At 39.4% G+C, this 20319-nt stretch overlaps 1 protein-coding gene across 1 annotated transcript in view; it reads left to right on the top strand.

The window, feature by feature from the left end:
* The first annotated feature begins 4820 nt into the window (after nt 1-4820).
* The window catches only part of glceb (glucuronic acid epimerase b), a 58516-nt gene continuing 43017 nt past the window's right edge, over nt 4821-20319 (top strand). Inside the window, exon 1 of the mRNA XM_069659485.1 lies at nt 4821-4935. The gene's annotated coding sequence lies outside the window, so the exon portion shown is untranslated. The remainder of the gene's footprint in view (nt 4936-20319) is intronic.

A 20319-nucleotide genomic window follows, 5' to 3' on the forward strand; every position in this document is an offset into this window, starting at 1 on the left:
TGTGTAAAAATTAGCATTCGATTTCTTATCCCTTTGCTCTCCTTCTTCCTCCATTAGCAGCACAACTGTGCCATTTTCAAGGACTTAGAATGTAAATTAGGAATCTCACTAACAAACCGATATCAATCTGAAAGGTCTCTGTGGGTTTTTGTGTATTTTATGAGTCAGTGAACCCACTCTTCATTTGTGCAAATTAGATTACACTCAGCATCGCTAAGTGTGGTGCAAAATATGATGTTGCAAAGACATCGTCAGTATTAAAAACACGGATTCACTGAGTGACATTTTGAGGCTTTGGAGAAGAAATTGGTTGGACGCTGTCACATTGATACAGCTGTAACTTTTTTAAATGTCTCGATCCGCTGTGAGACCTCCCCCCTCTCGCTCTATCTCCGTCCACACTCGCTGTCAGTCACTTCATTTCTCTTTCTTGTGCCTGAGGTTGATGTCAGATACGGAGAGCAGCACATTAAAAGTGGCACACCTGCTCTCCTTTTCCCAAAGTTTAAATGAGAAACGGCCTGAGAATCCCAATAGCCTCAGATTAAATGAGTGGTGGGGATTTTGAACGCCTTATCTCACTCAGTCAGTCAGGTTGGAGTTGGCGCTCGCTACAAAGACCCAAAGAGACGACAGCGGCCTCAGAGATCCTCCCAGCTATCCCTCTGGCTGCAGGGGAAACGGGTACATCTGCACATACAAATTATATTCAATATGTTACTATATTTTTAAAGAGTTTTCCTTTAACGCTCTATTTTCCAATCCTCTGCTATTAGACATTTCTGGGAAAAGTTAATCTGACTCTGCAGCATCTTTAAGGAGGGAATTTGATTTTTAAGACAGAGCATTAAACCCCCTAATCCCTATTTTCTGCTGCCGTCGCTCTGGAATGATTTCTGACAGGTATTAAAAGTAGTTCTGGTGTTTGAAGTTCTTTTTAAATAGCTTCAGTGAACTCGGAGGTAAGTAGAGACTTTGAGAGTTTGAGCCACAAAAAAACAGCCACAAATCTCTTCGGCTGCGTGTGTTTAATCAGCCTGTGAATGGAAATTTTCAAAAAGAGGATGTTAATTTCCATTAAATTCCTCAGTTACTCCTCAGAGAGAAGGGTTTGATGGAGATGAGTGCTACTGCATGTCAACCAGAAATGTGATTAAGGTCTGAAATATTCTCTGTGGATTGGAGAACCCATTCTGCGTGCTTTCTGCTGCAGAGGAAAGGAAAAGGGAAAATTATCTGCTTCGAATTGCCTCCATTTGATACCAAATTTAAATTCCCGGGTTTGTACTTTACCTCGCAGTGGATCTTCCTTTCAGTGAAGGTGCAGAATATCACTCTGCACAAAGGGAGTGTCTTAATTTGCAAGCTCTGTGCACATTGAGTAAAGAAACGGGCTGTGAAGCTGCATTCCCTTCACATTTTAATCTGTTACCAGGCCAATTACCCTCACACCTGTCATCACCTCATATTAAATCATCTATTTTACAACATCTTATAATACTATGTTTATTACACTATTAAAACAGGTAGAAAAAGCTCTAATAACTTATAATGTTTGAAGGCAAGCTGTACAGATCTTCAGTGCAAACAGAAAAGAAAGCATCACATAAGATCGTCCTTTCACAGGTAGGTTCAGATGATGAACCTGGGCCGTCCTTGTTCGTATAGAGTCATATTAGAAGGCTGACACAAGAGAGAGGGTTAGATTAAGAAATTAAAATAATGGAAATCTGGCCTTCAAAATGTGTCGGACCAAATGCACCTCAGTGACCCTGATTTATTTTGATGTTTTGCAGGCATAATACATGTGATGCTCACCATCTTGGTTTAGCATGCTATCATACTAACCTTGCCGATTAGCCCTAAACAAAAAGGACTGCTGAGGCTAATGGGATGGTCTCTTTAAAAAGATTTTCTCTTGGGCCTTTGCCTTTTATTTGATAAGACATTGCAGATAGACGGGACATTTGTTCAGGAGACAGAGTTGGAGTTGAAACCGGGCCAGTGCACAAGGACTCTACATGGGGCGCATGCTCTACCAACTGACCTACACCAGCGCCCCAGGTCTTTTGTTTTGAGGGTATTTGATCACTAAACAAAGTATGTTTTAGGACATATGAAATGTCTGCTTGAAATAATTAATTGTGTCTGATATGTATTTTCTGCAAAATACGTTTAATTACCTTGTAAAAATCCTCCCGAGGCATCTCCTCCTTCTCACTCATTAAAAATTCCTGAATCTGCATAGCCCCGACCCACTATGTGCTACGGTTCTCCTTTCATAAAATGACAGCCGAAAACAAAACACGTCTCTGCCATTGTTTAGTAGCAACTTGTTGAAACTTAGCTAGCTTGAAATGTAGTAATTAGTAGTAGTAATGTTAACGTTAGTAGCAAAAATTACGATGACGGTTGCAGCCCGCTTGCGCATCGTCGAAGTGGTTGCCATAGGTTGCACATAATGATATGCATAGCGTCGCCCCGTCCATTAACGGGATTGGCTCCTTAGGTTTGTAACGTCTCAAACCTGCCAATCTGACAACGTGTTGTTCAGCCTGTCCTTGGTACACTGCAGTTTAAAAGCAGACAGGCCCAGCCGTGGAGACGACTGCTGATGTTGTCCCTGATATGTCTTGTAGCACATGAAGAACACCACATGGAGATGTTTACAAGGTTAAACACTTGATTTTCACTGGAGGGAGTTTTTAAGGGATCTCCAAACTGATTTCAGTTTATGGGGACACAAGATAAACCCTGCTGTACCAATTGTCATGGCCATTCAATAGTTATCAAGCAATTCCAGACAACAATATTGATCGCAGTTGATGAAGAGTCCAGGAGATAATGGAGAGAGACATTAGTCCAGTGACCATGAATGTCAATACAAAAGTTAGTGTCGATCCAGTGACTGAATAATTGAAAGATCTGACCGGCTGGTGGAAGAGGAAAAATCAGGTGATCACATAAATTACTCAGATTAATTAATGAGGGACCTTTATGTGTTATTTCAGGAGACTTGAGACTGATCAACAATATATAACTAAGAGTCTCAATCACACCTTAATGTGACATTAGTTAATGAGCCTTGCTCTAGCCTTATGTATTATGAGTGATTGGGATGTCAATCATTTCTTTTGCAGCACGTGTAAAACACAATTACAAGAGAAGCTTGAATTCTCTCAAAGCCCTCCTGAAACTTTGACTTTCAACTATTCCCTAAAGGACACCAGTAGACTGTGGTGAATCTCTACTCATTGTTTTTAATGAGCGTCCTTTAGAAGTTCCTCTATAGCTTCCATGACAGTTTAACTGTCTTATGTGGGGATATAAGACGCTCATGATGAAACTGTGAAATCACTTCCACAGTTTTGTTTCAAAAAGCGAGATGTTAGCGTCTTACATCATACACGTGCTGTGCCCTAAGGTCTCCCTGCCTGTGATGATATCATCTTCCTTTATTCTTTCTCATGGTTTATTTCATGAGACTTGGCATCAGGATGTGCTGAAGAGAGGGGAATGTCTCATTTATTTAAGTCTCTGCTGAAATACCCTCGTGCAAAAGACATCAGCACTCGGAGAGAGGCTTGAAATTGCACTTTATGTAACACATTTGAACATTTCAAAAATACCGCAGGACATTCTGCCTTCATCATTCACAATAACATGGACAGGTGCATTTATTTCTTGTATTATTTTTCAGGGTTGCAGGGAGGCATGGGATACATGGAATGGAAAGAAAAGAAGACCCTAGGCTGCTCACTGTTCTGTCGCAGGTTCTCCATTGGCTCTCAATTTTCTTCATACAGTGCTATGGATAAATGCAAAATCCAGTACACATAGACATACAGCTAATACATGGATAACAAAGCTTAGCAAAGACAAGAAGGCAAATGATTTGTGGACAGGTACAAAAACCTTGTGAAAAATAAAACAAACACGTGGACATGGAAACTCGTCACAGAAACTCATCCCTAAATTATACTTATAATCTGTTGAATGGATCAGGATGGGATGAGAGGAGTCTATCAAAATATTGGCATATTGTTTGCTCACATGGTATGTTCGTACAACCACATGGTCTTTTCTATGCAACTGCTTTCATTAAGATCCATCATTGCACAAAGAACAAACCCACAAAAACACCTGCAGATTTTTTTGCATCTGCCATGTTGTGTTATTCCAAACAAAATAAAAGTAAAGGGACATTTTCATGCAATTCAACTGATAAATTATAATATAGTTTCATTAAATCCTAATTTCCAACCTGAAGATCTGCAATTTTTCAAACACACTCTGAACTCTGAAGACTGGTATTAGCTACAGGTTCCAACATTTCAGATATACTGCTTAGTCTTAACTGAATAATAATAATGGCTTAATGGTCTTTAAAAATGTTCATGTTTAAGTTGGGGTGGTTTTCTGCTTGATGTCCTTTTCAAGTTTTTTTTTTCATTATGATGTATATTTTAGCAAAACCTACTTGTAATATAAAATTAATTGGAAATTTAAAAAAAATGTTTCGAATTTTATATGTATGTTTTTTCTTTGTACTAGTGTTTTTCTTATTTATTTATGATGTTCTTGTAACATGAAAAGTGTATTATAATCCATAGATTCTCTCCTCAGCCCTTACCACTAAGCACTAACAAAACAAATACTCTAGCTCCAGTCGGCCAATTTGATTGGTTCGTAGATATCTCCAAGTTCTCGTCCTATCTCGCGATAATAAAAATCCTTCCCAGTGAGAAGCAGACCCTGGACTGTATTCAGTTGCTGTTGTGGCTGGGAGGCAGCACAGTCAGCCAGTCTCTTAGGTGAAAACGCTATCAGCCTGAGGTAAAACAGGACTCTTTAAACTAACCGACCGACCGAAAACAACTACTACGGGTGTCCTTGAACAAACTCCGGCTCTACACGACATCTTTAATCCCGCAGGTAAGGTTGCTAACGTTAAGTCTTGTTGGCTCCCTCTGTCCAGACACTCATATGCAGAGCTAGCTGATATTTTCACAGTTCAGTTTCACATCAGCAAAGCAACATTTAAATCCCACCTGGCTTCGTTTCATCTTCTATTACGTATTAAACTCACAATACTTAAACGTTAAGTCTGTAACACAACCTTCAGCTTGTCGGCTGGTGTTAACGGAACCAGAGGCGGAATGTGGGAACTTCAAAGCTCACTGTTGACTCTGTCTGTGGAATGTAAACCCCCGTTAGCTTGTATGCTAACGATACATCTGCTTAGTATAAAGTAGCTGTTGGCTGGCTCACTAGCTTAGCTGGCTAGATCGCCTGCCAGCTCAACACACAAATATAAGCGATTTACATCATTGTCCTGTAGGAGAGGTTGTAATGAGGTGGCTACACGAGGGAGCCATGTCTGGAGGTTTTTTGTGAATGGACAAGAAACTGACAAACTTAACTTCTGCCACCGGTTAGCCAACGTCCAGTCAGTCATATTTGGTTTCAGTTGGTTTCCAGCAAAAACAGTTGCAAAACATCAGCTACTTTTTATTGCTATTTTATTGTGGTCCTCCTTGGTGGGTACTTAATAGACAGTGACTCTGTTACAGTCCAGTGTCTTTCCCATGCTCAAAGATATATCCCACCATTCGCTAAACTTCCACCCACCAGTGCCACGCATTTCTGCAGATGTCAGGTTGTTATAGACTGGAGGTACAACCATTTATGTGCACTTATCTTCAACTGTCTATCCATCCCAGTCCTTTAAAGGGGCCATATCTTTTGAATGGATATTCTCATATTTTGCATGGGTTTCATATTTTTGGGTGTTTATTGTTCACAGTGAAAAAGTGAAAACTGCCTACTTCTGTGTTTTTCCAGAATTACATTTTAAAGAATTTAGCCTCTGAAATGGGCAGTTAACAAAAGCTGCAGGTTTCTACGCGTCATTCACTGTCATTCACCTCAGGCTGCCTTCTTGCACTAGCTTGTAGTCAAGTCGTTGTCAAGATTTCCAATTGCCATTCCGATTCCTCCTGGCGATTGTGGCTCGTATAAATGGGGCCGAATAACCGATCCTAGAGCAGCCATGTTTTCTACAACTTTGGAGTGACAGTGCGGCCACTACAACACGGTCATTCCAAATACTGTCAGCCAATCGTGGCTAAGGTCTAACCTAAGAATGGCAAAATGGCTTGTTTGTTTCAGGAGGAAGAAGAGGCTCTGAAAAATAATTCAATTAAAATATGTATAAACATTTTTAAAACGAAACAAACTTTACCAATGTGATTCAAAAACACATTAGAATAATAGGAAATTGATTGCATAGCTAAAATATGTCCCCTTTAAAGTTGTATCCCTACACAGCTGTTAACAGTATGCATTGTTAAGGCTATTTCAGGATACTGACATTCAGTTATGTGCTTGTCTGCTCCGAAATGTCCACCAAAGACGATGCTATTCATGCTGATAGGAGTTTATTGTGCAAATGACAGTTGATATACATATTTAAATAAGCATATTTTTTATTTCAACTACACATACATACATAGTTAAATAACATGTATGTATAACCTTAAAAAAAATATAAAAGATTGAAAAAATGTATGGAGGGAAATGCTCTAATTAAGGTGTGGTTCAAAGCACTGAAAAAAAAACTGTTCAGAGTTGTGTTATATTGTATGGTATCAATGGAAAATGGAAAAACAGTGTGAAAACGGTGTGAAAGGAGAGAGAGGCATTGTACATACTAAAAGTGTGACAGATCTGTTCGGTGTTGAGCGGTGAGCCATGGCTGCGTCAAAGCGTTTGCTGAAGCTGCTCCTGTGTTCTTTCATTACGGCATGAAGAGGGTGAGAGGGAATTATTTGAACAATGCTAGACATTTTCTAGATGGATACAAGAGGAGGGGTGTATTTAAACACTGAAATAGATATTGTTATTTTGGGATTGCATTACATTTTACTCTTGTAAAATCAACCTGTCCCTGTGCCTTTGTCTCTTCTGGTCTAACCCTAACCATTGCTAAGTATATTTTCTCTGAATCTGAATTCCTCACAAGCCACCATATTCAGGAGTGTCCTTGCGTGTGATGCCTCTGCCAAAAAATAGTTAAATGAAAGGAGTGACTAAAACAGCTTTATTTTTATGGTTTAGGTTGCTGAACATTCATCTTGTACATTTCTGCAAACTAAGTTGGATTTCATATGTCAAAGTACACCACAGGCAAGCCGTTTTTTATTCCAATGACTGACTGTCAAATACCTTAAATGCTTCTCATTTTGCTAAAGAGCCAGCTGAAACATGTTCAAATGATTCCTGAATTCCACCTCACTTATCAATGCTACTTCTTCCCTTACAACTAACCCACTTGGATTGTCACTCCGTCACAGTTTATTTCTGCATTACGTGTCTGGCAGGGTCAATACTAAAACTCTGCCAAAATTGGACCACATCAGCAATTTTGTTTAGCCTTGTTGATGCCGTTGAAAACCACTTTGTGTGTGTCAAAACCTTTTAAAGCTCTCAATGTGGGTGTGGAATCTTTTATCCAGACAAATAAACGTCCTCATTCTCTATTGACGGTCGCCAAATATAGTGAATCACAAAGTAGGTTGGGGTCAGCAGTAATCAGTGTAGTATCAACAATGCTGAGGCAGCACCACCAACATGAAAGAGAAACAGGAACTTGAGGAACGAGGCAGAGCTTTTAAAACAGAGATTACAACCAAAAGCAGATATCTTTACAATAGTGGACTCTCGTGGACACCGTACTTGTCATTATGAAGACTTCACATTAAAAAATAAAAAGATTTTGCAGGAGAAAATCAGCTGAAATTTACAAGTTACATTTAAGATACTAATTTGAGTACAATACTTGACCTTTAACCTTTAAAATATTGAGCAAGACTGAGAGATGCTGTGTAAAAAAAAAAAATTAGTCACAAGTTAAACTAAAGTGTGGGCTGTAAAACTGGTATCCAGAAACTTTATTCCTCCAGTAGTAATCCATGACATCGTGGCAGCCAATCCGTAGACTTTGGCAACCAGCATTGATCACTGGCAGCCAGCCTGGCTACAGTTTAGTTGCCGTTGGGTGTTGTCTGGTTTCATTTGGTGTACGGAATTTACACATGAACCAGAAAGAGTGGAAAGTTAGATGGGAGACATCTTCGCCCACATTTTACAGCAGGAAAGGAAGAGCAGTCGTTTACTTCGGAAAAACAAGAAATGTATTTCCATGTATTATTGTTTAATAATGCTCTTTGTGGTGCTTTTTATTTGTTTACCTGCTAGCTGCCACTTATGCGTGTCGACTAGCTAATTGATATGTCCCTGTTGAGCATGTAAACAATGTAAATGAGCAGCTTCTTTTGGGATGAAGTTAGGTTACTGCGCGTGTGTATTATAATGAGTGTTTTCCATAAATAAGCTTACCTATATAGGTATGCCTCTATCTCGCTCTCTTTGTCTCCTACACACACACACAATCTTCACACTTATTTGATCTTCACACTTGGAGCTACGCGAATACAAAGCACATCCGTACACACATTCTGCTGATATTCACACTCATAAATCAAACACTTGCTCGGTTCTGTAAAATATTCACATTATTCTGTTTCTGTGTTTATTCATGTGGATAAATATGTTTTATGATAAAGACACATTTTCAGTGTGTGCTCACATGGTACCTTCTTTTGCTATTAAAACACCTGTGTGTCATTTTCTAGGGTTTTCTTTGTTTCTTTTTAACACTAAATCTTCAGATTTAATGCTTGAATGTATTTACCTATTGACTCACACTGTTGCTTGTTTCCTGGTTTGCGTGTTTTAAACCTCAGTTTTTGAGAATTACTGCTTTAAACTACTTACCGACTTAAGCTGCTTAAAACTAGCTCATCCCCTGGTTTGTACCAGCTGGCTGGTGATAACTAGTGAAAAAATACATGTGTATATATAATGCAGAAAGCAGATCAGAGACAATTAATGGACATAAGAATAAAGTTTGTGTATGTTTTATGTTATGGTGTGTGGGTTCACAGCCAGTGAACATGTGCTGTCAGAGACTTAGAAATAAAACGTTCCACAGAGTCTGTACTATTTTTGAGTGGTGGCAGATTGCAATAATACTGGCGGAAGTTGGCAGCTTGCTAATTAGGCAATCGGCTAATCAGAACTGAGAATGTACAGAAATGCCCAGAGACATGCAGTATATGGCTCTGTAAAATATTCTATTTATAAGGAGCACTGATGCTCCATTTAAGGAGATTCTGAATGAAACTCGCCAACAACCAATTTAGACCTTAACAAAGAGCAGTGAAATCCATAAATCTCAGCACCTGGCAAAGTAATCCTTCACTCACTGGTATTGATCAACAGTTCTATCCGCCCCTCTTAGATGTATTAAGGCCATTTCCTGCTGTGGTGCAAAATGTACCTTTCCAGAAGTGACTCCCCCTGCAGACCACACCATGCAGGAAGACGTTGTTATCCACTTTCATGCCACAGTTCTGATCCACATCACTGTTTCTGTGCTGAAGCTTGCAGTACTTCCACTTTTCATACGGTCTCATACGTTAAGTGTTGATAAACGCCCATTTAAAACACCTTTTTAAATTGACTTTCTTTCACATTAGACGTGCCCATAGCGTTACAGTCCAATAGATGCAGCTCTGACCTCTCAGCATGTTGTAGTTTTGTGCGGTATTAAACAATTCTTAGTTTTAGACCTATTCTCCCATTCAGTTTGTCATCTCCAGTAAATATTAATCACAGGATGTTATCTAGCGCTATCTGCTGAATTTGGCAGAGTGCAGTTTTATGTCGCTCAGCTTTGATTTATTGTTGATGTATGTCCTTCCAAAGCCATTTCAGTCTGTTCTCTGATGAGTGCCCTTAATCAGCACATTTCACCACTCTGCACAAAACAGTCGAGTGTCCTTGTGGCTCAAGTTCTCTCTTCTTCTCTCTAATGTGTGGCCCTTTCAAAACATTAAGGAGCAAAGGACAAAAAGCTGGTAAAAGTGTATTATATTTAACTCTTTTTATTTTACCCTTTTGTGTGTGTCTTGTACTGCAGAGTGTTAGGAAATAAGACATGCCACTTGTAGCATGTCCGGTCCTTTGCTGCAGTAATGGCTAGCCTTAAGTCCGAGACCTGTCTTTGGTCCACCTGCACTCTGAATGATCCAGTTGCCTGTAAAAGAATATAATTCCCTGTTATTACACTGTAATGCCAGGTCCTAAATGTGTCCCTCTCAGCCTAATTGCGCATTTTTATGCAGGCAGTCGTCTGCCTCAAGCTTTAATTCCTTAATGGTTGGTCACTGTGTGGTACTTAGTGTTAAAACCTGTGTGTGCTGATCAACACTTGATTTCAGGGTGTCTTTCCATCTTCTGCTTGTGGAGATTTTCATCATATTTTGTGCTTGGCTCGAACTTCCTTTGTGAAAAGACGCCAACAGATGGAGGGTCTTACTTTATCCTCTTTATTATGTAAGATTCTGTATATGCAAATTGCACTATAGGCCTTCGAAAACATACCATTTTACATCTATTATGATCAGCTTATTCTAAACTTTGGATGATGAAACACATTGAACATAGAAGGCTAATGTAACATTCGTTTCATCTGTGTTTACGAGACCTCTTTTTGGAGTGTGTTCATCATCTTAATTAAGCTTTAAAGGAAAGGTCTGCGTGAGGCTGAGTCTTTTCTCACACTCTAGAGGCTTTCCCATCTGTTTTCCACCAGCAGCCCAAAAAAGATAATGCTGACTAATGATTAGCAGATTTAAATATTATTCTTAATATTCAGTTATTTTGTGCTGTCCTGAGCATTCAATGTTAAGATCGTTGTTGAGCTCTGCATGCCACACACTGACATATTGATGGTAACTAAAGCTCGTTTGCTTTTCTTTATTTTTTTGGTTTCGTAATGATGTGTCGGAAGAGGTTAAGAAATGTTGAGACGGCAGGAATAAATTGGGAATAAATATATATTCCACTGGCCAAGAGACAATGGAGATTTTTCCACTTGCACAGATTTAATCGTGATTCTGCAAAGTAGTTATCCCTTTAATATGTTTTTATGAGGCCATTGCTGGCAATGTTAATCAGCAAGCCTCTTTATTGAAATATTGGGTGTAGATTTTTTTAACTTCAGTGTAGTTTTTCATGTTCTTGATTTACAGTATTAGAAAAATAGACTGGTTATTTTATGGCTTATTTAATTCAATCTAGACCTATCCAGAATATGTGCTATAAACTCCTCACATACAGTATGTTCTCATTGTGTTATCAATCACACATACCAATAGGACTTATTGACATATTGCCCGCACCTAGTGGCAGAAGAGAGCTTATCAGATGTGGGTTGTTTGTGACTAAGCTGGCAGATGGCACTTCTACTGTCGGTGCTCCTTTTCTTGCAGAAGTTGACCAGAAAATCCTTCTTCAAATTAGCCGTTTATTCCTGCTCCTCACATCCTGCCGCCTTCAAAGCTGCTGTCTTGTGTATGTTGGTCCCCTGAGACCCTTTATTGCCATGATTCACTTGTGCTCTTGAACAGCCTGCTGAGTGGATGTTGGATATCATAAAACAGGCCAGTTTTATATCCACTTTACACAAAAGACCTGTGTTTAGATGTTTTCTTTTTCCCAGCAGGGAGCTGACCCCTCTCAGACTCTTTATCCCCGTGGGAGAGGGAGGAAGTGCAGGGACATCCCCACATTTAGTCACTTGTGGAAAAATAGTCTCTTTTTTTAAGATTCTTGCTGCTTAATTATTAAAAAGAAATTTGTGAAATTATGGCAGTTGTCAAATCAAGTGTTTTAATTTCAGCAAAAAATGTAATTGTTTAAAATTTGCATTGATATAGGGGTCAAATTATTAGTGAATTATTTATCACTTAAATTCCAATGTAAGGATAGAAAATAAGTCAAATGCAAGTTGCTCTGGTGTTTTTAAGGGTCGACACTGTCATTGTCTGCATCATCCACTCCCTATAATAAGGAATGCCTGGTGTTTTCTCTCCACTGGGTACTTATCCACTCCCAACTCCCTCTTTATCTTGACAGTAGTCCTTCCATTGAAAGTAAAGTGCTACATATTAAACGTAATTCAGCACAGATAGCCACAGCAGTCCTACAAAGCAATCTTTAAATGTGTTTAGGAACTGATGTTGTGAGCACAAAGGCAACTGAAGTGAAAAAGAAAGGGATGCTGTTAAATGGCTTTCCATCAGAATATAGTACCTGTTTCAGGGAACAGTTAAGAGCTGTTGTGGAAGTTGCTGAGCTCAAGCTGTTACACCCTCTTCCTTCAGCTTGCTTTAATGTCATTGATTCTCTCCTGCAACATGCCAGGATCTCATGCTGAGATTTTTGTCTTTAATGGTGTTCAAAGCCAGTTTGTCACTGTGCTTGATAAAAGTCTAACTAACAAAGGGCTGCTCTGTTTTCCTTAAAGTCTGAAGCAAAAAAATTACAGGTCACTGGAATTGTTATTTCCTCTGATAACTTCATATCTAATATCAGTGTTAATGAGCAGGCAGATGGAGGATTGTTTGCTTTTTCTATGAAGGTCATGGTCGATCTCGCTTGAATTCAACATTATAAACAAAGGAAGTATTTGTTCACAATTATCACCTGTTTTTTTTTTCACAATTAAGGCACATTCAAGTAAGAAATGTAGCAACAAATTGAATGTGAATGAGGCTCATTTCCATCAGCTTGGTTAAGACAAACAAATGGAGCACAGGGGCCTGATGTCAGGAATATAATATGGGAATATCAAGCTCGGTTGTCTGGATCTTATTGCTATTGGGCAGGATTTTTGTTTCAATTCATATGAGACGACATTTTTTGCTTTCTAAAGCAAAACGATGACAGAGGAGTGACAATGACGGGTCTCTTTATTTAAAGCAGAGATAAACTCCCTATGGGCTTACTGGTGTGTTTGACAGCTCTCTGAAAAGTTATGCTAAAGATGATTTTATTTCAGACAGACGGTCTTTTGCTGCCTCTTTTCAGCTTGGTTAAGCCACGTTTTGAGTTGTTGTGCAATGTAATGTGACCAAGCTGCAAACTACATAATTTTAGATTTACTTAATAAACATGTTTCCATCACCTTTTTGTCATATAAACTTTTATCACACAAATGGAAATGACTGTAAAACCATTTTGTTGTGTTTTGGACATTTTGTAAAGTTTACTTACATAATTTGCTTTAAAATGCTTGGATAGAAGCTTTGTGTTTCCCCATTGCATATTAACTTGAAAACAATCCTGCCTTTACATGATTTAATAGTCTTATTTTTCTTACATTAGACATCCAACCTAGACCTATTGAAAATACAAATTACTTTAGATCCTTTCTCAAGCTACAACCAATGTGAGCAACGAAACGTGTGACACAGTGATTGGCTGCTACGCCAAGTAGCTAGTTCCAACATACAATTCATATGGCTATTAGTTCAACATATTACACGGACGTCCGGCATGACTTGCTTTGCTTGTCTGCTAGATAACTTTAGATAGATGGGTATTAAGATGCTATAATAATTTTAAAGTAATCAAATCAGTAAACTTAAATTTTTTAAGTTGCATCTGAAGCATACAACCCAACAAGCACATCATAATGGCTGCTTTTGTTAATGCTTACTCTAGTCTTCATAGCCTTCATTCTGTGTTAATGTTTGGCAGTGGGTTGAGAGGGGGTGGGATGAGTCAAGGCTCTCTGTGGGACTCGGCTGTTCTAAAGCCTTGCCCTGTGACCCTCGCAGTACAGCCAACCATAGCCTGCTTCAAAGGCAACACGCAGACAGCTTGTGTCTGCATACTTTGGAGCCATAACCCCACCCCAGGCACCTTCCTCTGTACCCCTCCTCTATGCAAACTACCAACCAGCCCAGTACAACAAAAGAGAGTGGCCCCAGCTGCCCTCAGGCACGCAGACAGCAGATACGGACCTATGCTCCCGTCTCATTATTCAGCAAGCTTTTTGGCTTTCACTGAATAAGTCTTCAGAAGAATATTATTTATTTTATTTTGGATGTAGTCAGGATTAAGGCTTTCCAAGGAGTTGTAACACTCTACGGGGAGCGAGAGGCTCTGGTTGGCTGGCTCATGATCATGTGAGGAGTGCTGGTGCCTTTGCCTTCTGTCCTATCTGTCACAGCTTCAGTACCCAAAATTAAACCTCCCCCCTGCCCCATTATACACACGGGTTAACCACTCATTTAGGCCAGTAGTGCAGATCTTTTGTTCTCAGCCGCCATTGTCTCTTGCGACAGTCAGACTTCCAAGTGTCTTTTCAATGTCAGTAAATAGAGATGCGTCTGTGTTGTCTCTCAGCTTGTTTTCCGTGCAACCAAAGTTAATAACGCCCCTTGTGTTATGCTGACAGGCTGAAAGCTTCTCACTTCATTTTTACTCACTACAGACTTCCCCTGTCACTCACTTGTTCAAACAGTTCGAATTGAGGTTTAAAAAAAAACTTGGCACAGGCTAAACAAACAGCATATTTGCCTCGACGTCCTTGGTTGTTGGGGTCTGTGCCAGTGGAGTGTGTACATTGACTTTTTATTGTTTGTTTCGAACTGCTTTGTATTCATTATGCATTAAAAGTAAAATTCCATATTATTTTTGTTCCCAAAACTGCAGCCATTGTGGGTTTGGGTCATGCTAACTGTGAACTCAACGCCTCTGCTGCTATAGAGCTTTGGACAACATGTATCCGAGCAGGAAGCACTTCAGGTTTATATATACTTTACCTCAAACACCCGTTCTCTTGCTCCAACTGGATGTAAACACAAAGTATCCCCCTGAATAAGCTAATTTAGTTGAATCCATGTGGATCTATTTCATGGGAAACTTTCCAGTCACCTGGTGCAGCCGTGAATGACCCATACTTAAAGTGGTCACAACATTAAAATATTACTTTAAAGCCATAAGGAAACTGTCACACATATGTCAGTGACACATATAAGTATATTGGCACTATATTTGAGTAAATAATATTTTAAAATGCTATCTAAAGACTCACATTGAGCCTTTCAAGTAGACCGTCTATTCAGATTAGACCTGCATCACTGTTGCTGTCTCCATAGGGTGTTAAAGACTCTAAACACTTTGGGCATTTGACCGTGATGTCAGTAAAGCTAAAGGTCAGTCACAGTCATGCTTTGGTGCAAACTCTGGAGCAGGACCTTTAAAGTGTGTGCTGCACCTAACTATGATTCTGTAATTCTCTGTCAGAGCAGGAAGGTAGTTACCAGACGAATATTTTAAGCCTCTAAATGATCTTGTACTTATGAAGGAGTTATGTTCCATCCAGTTGGCTTATTGAAGGGCTCAGTTCATGAAGCGAAATGTCTCCGGGCTGCCATTTTACATCTCTTATAAGAGCCATCCACTCTTACGACCCAGTGTGGATAAAGCAGGTCTTAGTTAATTGTAATAGCCATCTTTACAACTCAACACCCTTTAATATGGCAAAAGTGGGAGACTGTGAAGCTCTCTCAAATTAGTCTTCCACGACCCTCCTTTGCTGAGCCTCTGTGACATTCACACTTGATTAGGCTTGCAAATGAAGTTTTCCTTCTTGTGAGTTGGGAGGCGCGACCTTGGCCCCAGAGACCTGTAAAGTCTTTACAAGATTGGCTGGACATATTAAGCAAGGAGGATGCCCGAGTAGTGTTGCTGCAGACCATGCACCTGCTTTATCAGCACTTGTTTCTTTTCTTTGTGGCTCTCCAGTCACCTTTTGTCTTGGTTGCATCCAATATTTGAGATTGTAACAAAGTATATGGGGTAAAAGGAGCCTTCATTTGTACGATTATTTTCGGTAAAGCTACCCAATCTTTTATCCTCTTCAATTCATATGTCTTACTAAAATACTACTATCAAATATCCGTTTTTGTATTCAGATCCATATTGTATCCGTATTTAGAAAGTCTGGACAGCCCAAAAAATGCACAAATTGTGATTTTTAGTCACATTTGGAGGGGGTCTGAAATTGGATTTCAGTCAGATTACTACAGAAGTGCATCATCAAATCCAGATTTACAGAAGTGCTTCAGACTGGCTAAAGCAAAATCTGTGTTGTAACCAATTAGCCTAAGTGATGTGAATACCAGTTTCGTCTACTCCGGAGTTCTGCAACGCGGCCTGGTAATGTCGTAGTCCACTTAGCTCATGCTTCTGCGTGTAAGCATCACCAGTCTGAAAGGTTGTGATTTAAGAAACAAATCTAATTGCTAGGGATGCACGATATTATTGGCTTAAAAATGAACTATCGGATATCGGCCAACGCGCCAATATCCGCCGATATAATTAACCGATAAAATAATGGGCTGCTGCATACTTTATTAAATGCCCGACCGCGGCGCAATGTCCCTGGCGCGAAGAAGACCTGCGCGGTGCAGCGTGATGACGTCACGTGTGTCTACCTGCAGCATGAGAGAGTTAGAAGCCAAAATGTCCGTGGTGTGGAAGTTTTTCAAAGTGTCCGAAATAGATTCAAAACTGCTATTTGCAATGACTGCTCAGCTTCGGTGATGCGAGGAGGAGCCAAGGCAAAGTCTTTCAACACTACAAACTTGATTAACCATCTCAAGACCCGTCGCCCCGACCGTTGTAACAAATGTGATAAGAGTATCACCATCATACTGTACGCTAATTCCAATACAGAAGAGAGTTGATGATCACTGCAATTAGGTGTGCGGGAAAAAAATATCAGTATCGGTAATCGGCTAAAGGAGTTGTAAAATATCGGCATATCGAATATCGGCAAAAAATCCAATATCGTGCATCCCTACTAATTGCCTATAGCCTAAGCAAAGCCTAATTCATACAGAGCCATCATTACAGTCATTATTCACACCCATGTTTCATATAGTATGACAACACGAGGCCCTACATGCCACCAATAACAAAAACTGATATTGGTTCTTCTCTTTCCATTATTAAGTGGACATTGTACATTATTATTTGGACTAACTTTTTGATGAGGTAAAAATAAGTGGGTGTCTAATTGCATCATATGCTAAAGTTTGGAGTGTTTTAAATATGATCAAGAATTTAGCTCTAATGGGTCTATTTTCACTGCAGACATTAGCCGGAAAAGCAGAGGTGTTACTAATAACACTAATTATGACTGTTAAACTCAAGTGTTTCAGTGAGCATTAACTGCATGACGGTGAACCAGCATGTACCGTACCAGGGCTCTGGAACTAAAGCAGCTGCTTTACATGATTTTAATTTTTGAATATTTCACATGGTTGTTGTGTCATCAAAAGGACAAGGCACTAGACTAATGTGAACTTTTTTTATATGCATGAGAAAGCACCGCTCATAAGAAGATAGATGGGTGTGCATGAAAAATAGAGGAGCTGTGTGGCCTCTTACCATCTGCATCATGTCTGGTTAATTATGCTGTTGAGCTAAAATCAAAGAGATGCCTGAGTGAGTATTTTTCAAAAAATTCTCAAAGTATTTGATTTCTGTTTTATTCTGGGTTGAAAAAAACCCCACCTTCTTCAGTTCTGGCTGAATTATGTAGTTAACATTGATAATTAGCGGTTTTAATATTGTTTTACATCACCAAAGGGAACAGGGGGTTCTTATTTACTTCTCTGCAATAGTGCGTTAGCTGCACTCTTGTTAATTCACTTTCCATTGCTCTTTTTCCCACCAACAAATGAGCAGCTCATATTTTGCCATTTCTACACCCTTTCTGCTACTGCGCTTCGGCTCAAACTGGCAGGTCAGAGAGGATTTTAGTTGGAGCTAACAACTCTGTTCAAATATTACCACAGAATTAAAATGCCATTTACAACACGGCAGGAAAGCACAATAACTTAATGTGCCGCACTGTTGCCTCACAGCATGAAAGCTCAAATCTGCTGGCCTTTCTGTGTGGAGTTTTGCGTCTCTTCTCCCCCATGCGTGGCTCTCCTCTGAGTGCGCCAGTGTCCTCCCACAGTCCGAGGACATTCAGGTTAAGTGAACTGCAAACTCTTTATTGCCAATAGATTCCCTTTACTAGAACCAAACATTAAATGAGTTATTAAAGTGTTATTGTCCTTGTAAGTCTCAGCAGTGTCCCAGATGAATGCTGTAAATCTCTGCTGGCTAGTGTTCGTCAGTGCAGACCAGTTGTGCGTTAGGGTTGAGATGTAAAAATGCCTTTGTTCTTAAAGTTTTGAGCAGGTAACAACAAAGAGAGCGACTTCAAAAGAGATGAGGAAAGGTTTTGAATTTCTGCTGCATCAGAGATATTTTTAGAATTCCTCATCTGTTTGGAGTAAAGCAGGCCACTTTCCTTTGGTCTAGTTGTTAAAGAATAATAAAAATCAAATTTCATTAGCTTGTAAAGTTAAGTAATTATGTTTTTTATTATATAATTACAGGTAGTTCTTCTATATCCCCTCATATACCAGTGATTTCCTTTGTTTGTGGAGACCCTCTTAACTGTTTTATGTTTTATGATTCCTGTTTTTCCTTCATATTCTTTTTTACTTTTTACATCCAGCCTCTCATTATGGATGCTGCTGAAGTCTATAAGCCCTGGGAATGCTGACTGCAGAAAAGGGAGTGAATGTGCTGCTGTCTCTGTAGAGCTCAACATATGAGGAAGTGCAGCTGAATAAATAGGCTTTGCTGTACCATCAAAGTGAAGACATGTCTCTTCTCCTCTGCCTCTCCATACTGTACTGTATACTGGTTCCCCATGCCTGAGTAGCACATTTGCTATTCAGCTCAGCTCTGACAGCAGCCCTGTTAGCAATGACGAATTTGATGGACGGTAGCTTCCTCAATGTCATATCTCCAACCAGCTTTATCCATCTATAGTAATGAGCTCTGCAACCAAGGGGAGAGCCTTGTCTTTGTGGGAGGATGTAATGGAATGATACTGTACATGCACATGGTTGGGTTGTCACAGATATAGGTGCCTATAAATAAGTAATCAAGCGCAGTTGTCAGTTAATACATTTCATGCTGTGTTTTGTTGTTTGTTAAATGGACCTTGGACTTTTTATTTTTGGTTTAGCATCATTTTGTGCTCGAGAGGCTGGTTTCTGTCTCCAGACATGGAGTGAGGTCGTATTAATGTTTCCATTTGCTGTAAAGATATACATTTAACACATCCCTGTAGGACTCGAGCTACTTCATGCATAATGCAGTCAGTAGTAGTGAGGAGTACTTTGAGATTTGGACATTTGGACTTAATTTGCATAGTTACTGGCATATTCAGTATTGCATAACAGTAAATTTTGCATCTATAAAATACATTGCACTTCATCATTGATAGTAGATGAGTAGTGTACATATTATGGAAAGTATTTTTTATGCCTCTGTGCCGGCGAGAGCCGTGGCCGGAGGCATTATGTTTTCAGGATGAACTGATTAGATTTTGGTGGTCAAAGGTCAAGGTCACTGTGGCAATAACTCAATAATTCATATGCTAATTACTGTATGACAAATTATGAAATAGGATAAGATGTTAAAGTGATGACATTTTATATCCAAAAGGTCAAAGGTCGACTTCACTATGACAACATAATGTTCTGCAAAAACACTTTTCTGGCCATTATTCAACGCCATAACTCAGGAACAGAAGGGGAGATTGTGACCATATGTCACATTTGCTCACATACTGAATTACTGACACTAATCTTTGGTGCCAACCTTGAAACTGTGGTGATTGTATAGATCTTCTGTGCTGCCGGGTTGAAGATGTGTGTGACGCGTCCACTTTTTGCCAAGAAATATACCTTTTTATTAAATTCCTTCAAAGGCTTCACACAACTTGACTGGTTAGCGGAGGCATACAACCACGAGGCAGTCATTCTAGTTTATTCCATTGTAGGAATTTTTGATGGCACTATATTACGCATAAACCAAATGGCAAACTTTAGGGCTGTTAATAAGGCCAATAAAGTACAGTGTCAAATGATAATGGATTATAAATAAATGGATTATTTTTCACCCCTTATACAGTCTGTCACAACACAAACACTAAGTATGATCTCAGTATTAAATGTTGTGAATAAGATCACTCTGGTAGTGTCAACAAAATCTGAACATGGCAGACTTTTAAGACAGAACAGTAAAATTAGATTGCATGAGATTGCACGGGGGGGGGGGGGGGGTGCATAGTTATTAAGAACTAATTTTGGGCATAGCTTGGGATTTGTAGTTCACCTTTGGTCTATCTTCTGAAATATAAAAAAAGAACCAAACCCAAACATTGCTGATTTTTTTTTTTGGCTTGCACTTAAGGGCAAAACCTGAAATTAAGTTGTAAACAATCCTACCCCATGTGTCAACGTCCACCAGCCAAGAGGA

This window comes from Semicossyphus pulcher, unplaced genomic scaffold, assembly GCF_022749685.1.
Source record: "Semicossyphus pulcher isolate SPU_LCO1_2020_fin unplaced genomic scaffold, fSemPul1.0.p SCAF_1, whole genome shotgun sequence".
Lineage (NCBI taxonomy): Eukaryota > Metazoa > Chordata > Actinopteri > Labriformes > Labridae > Semicossyphus > Semicossyphus pulcher.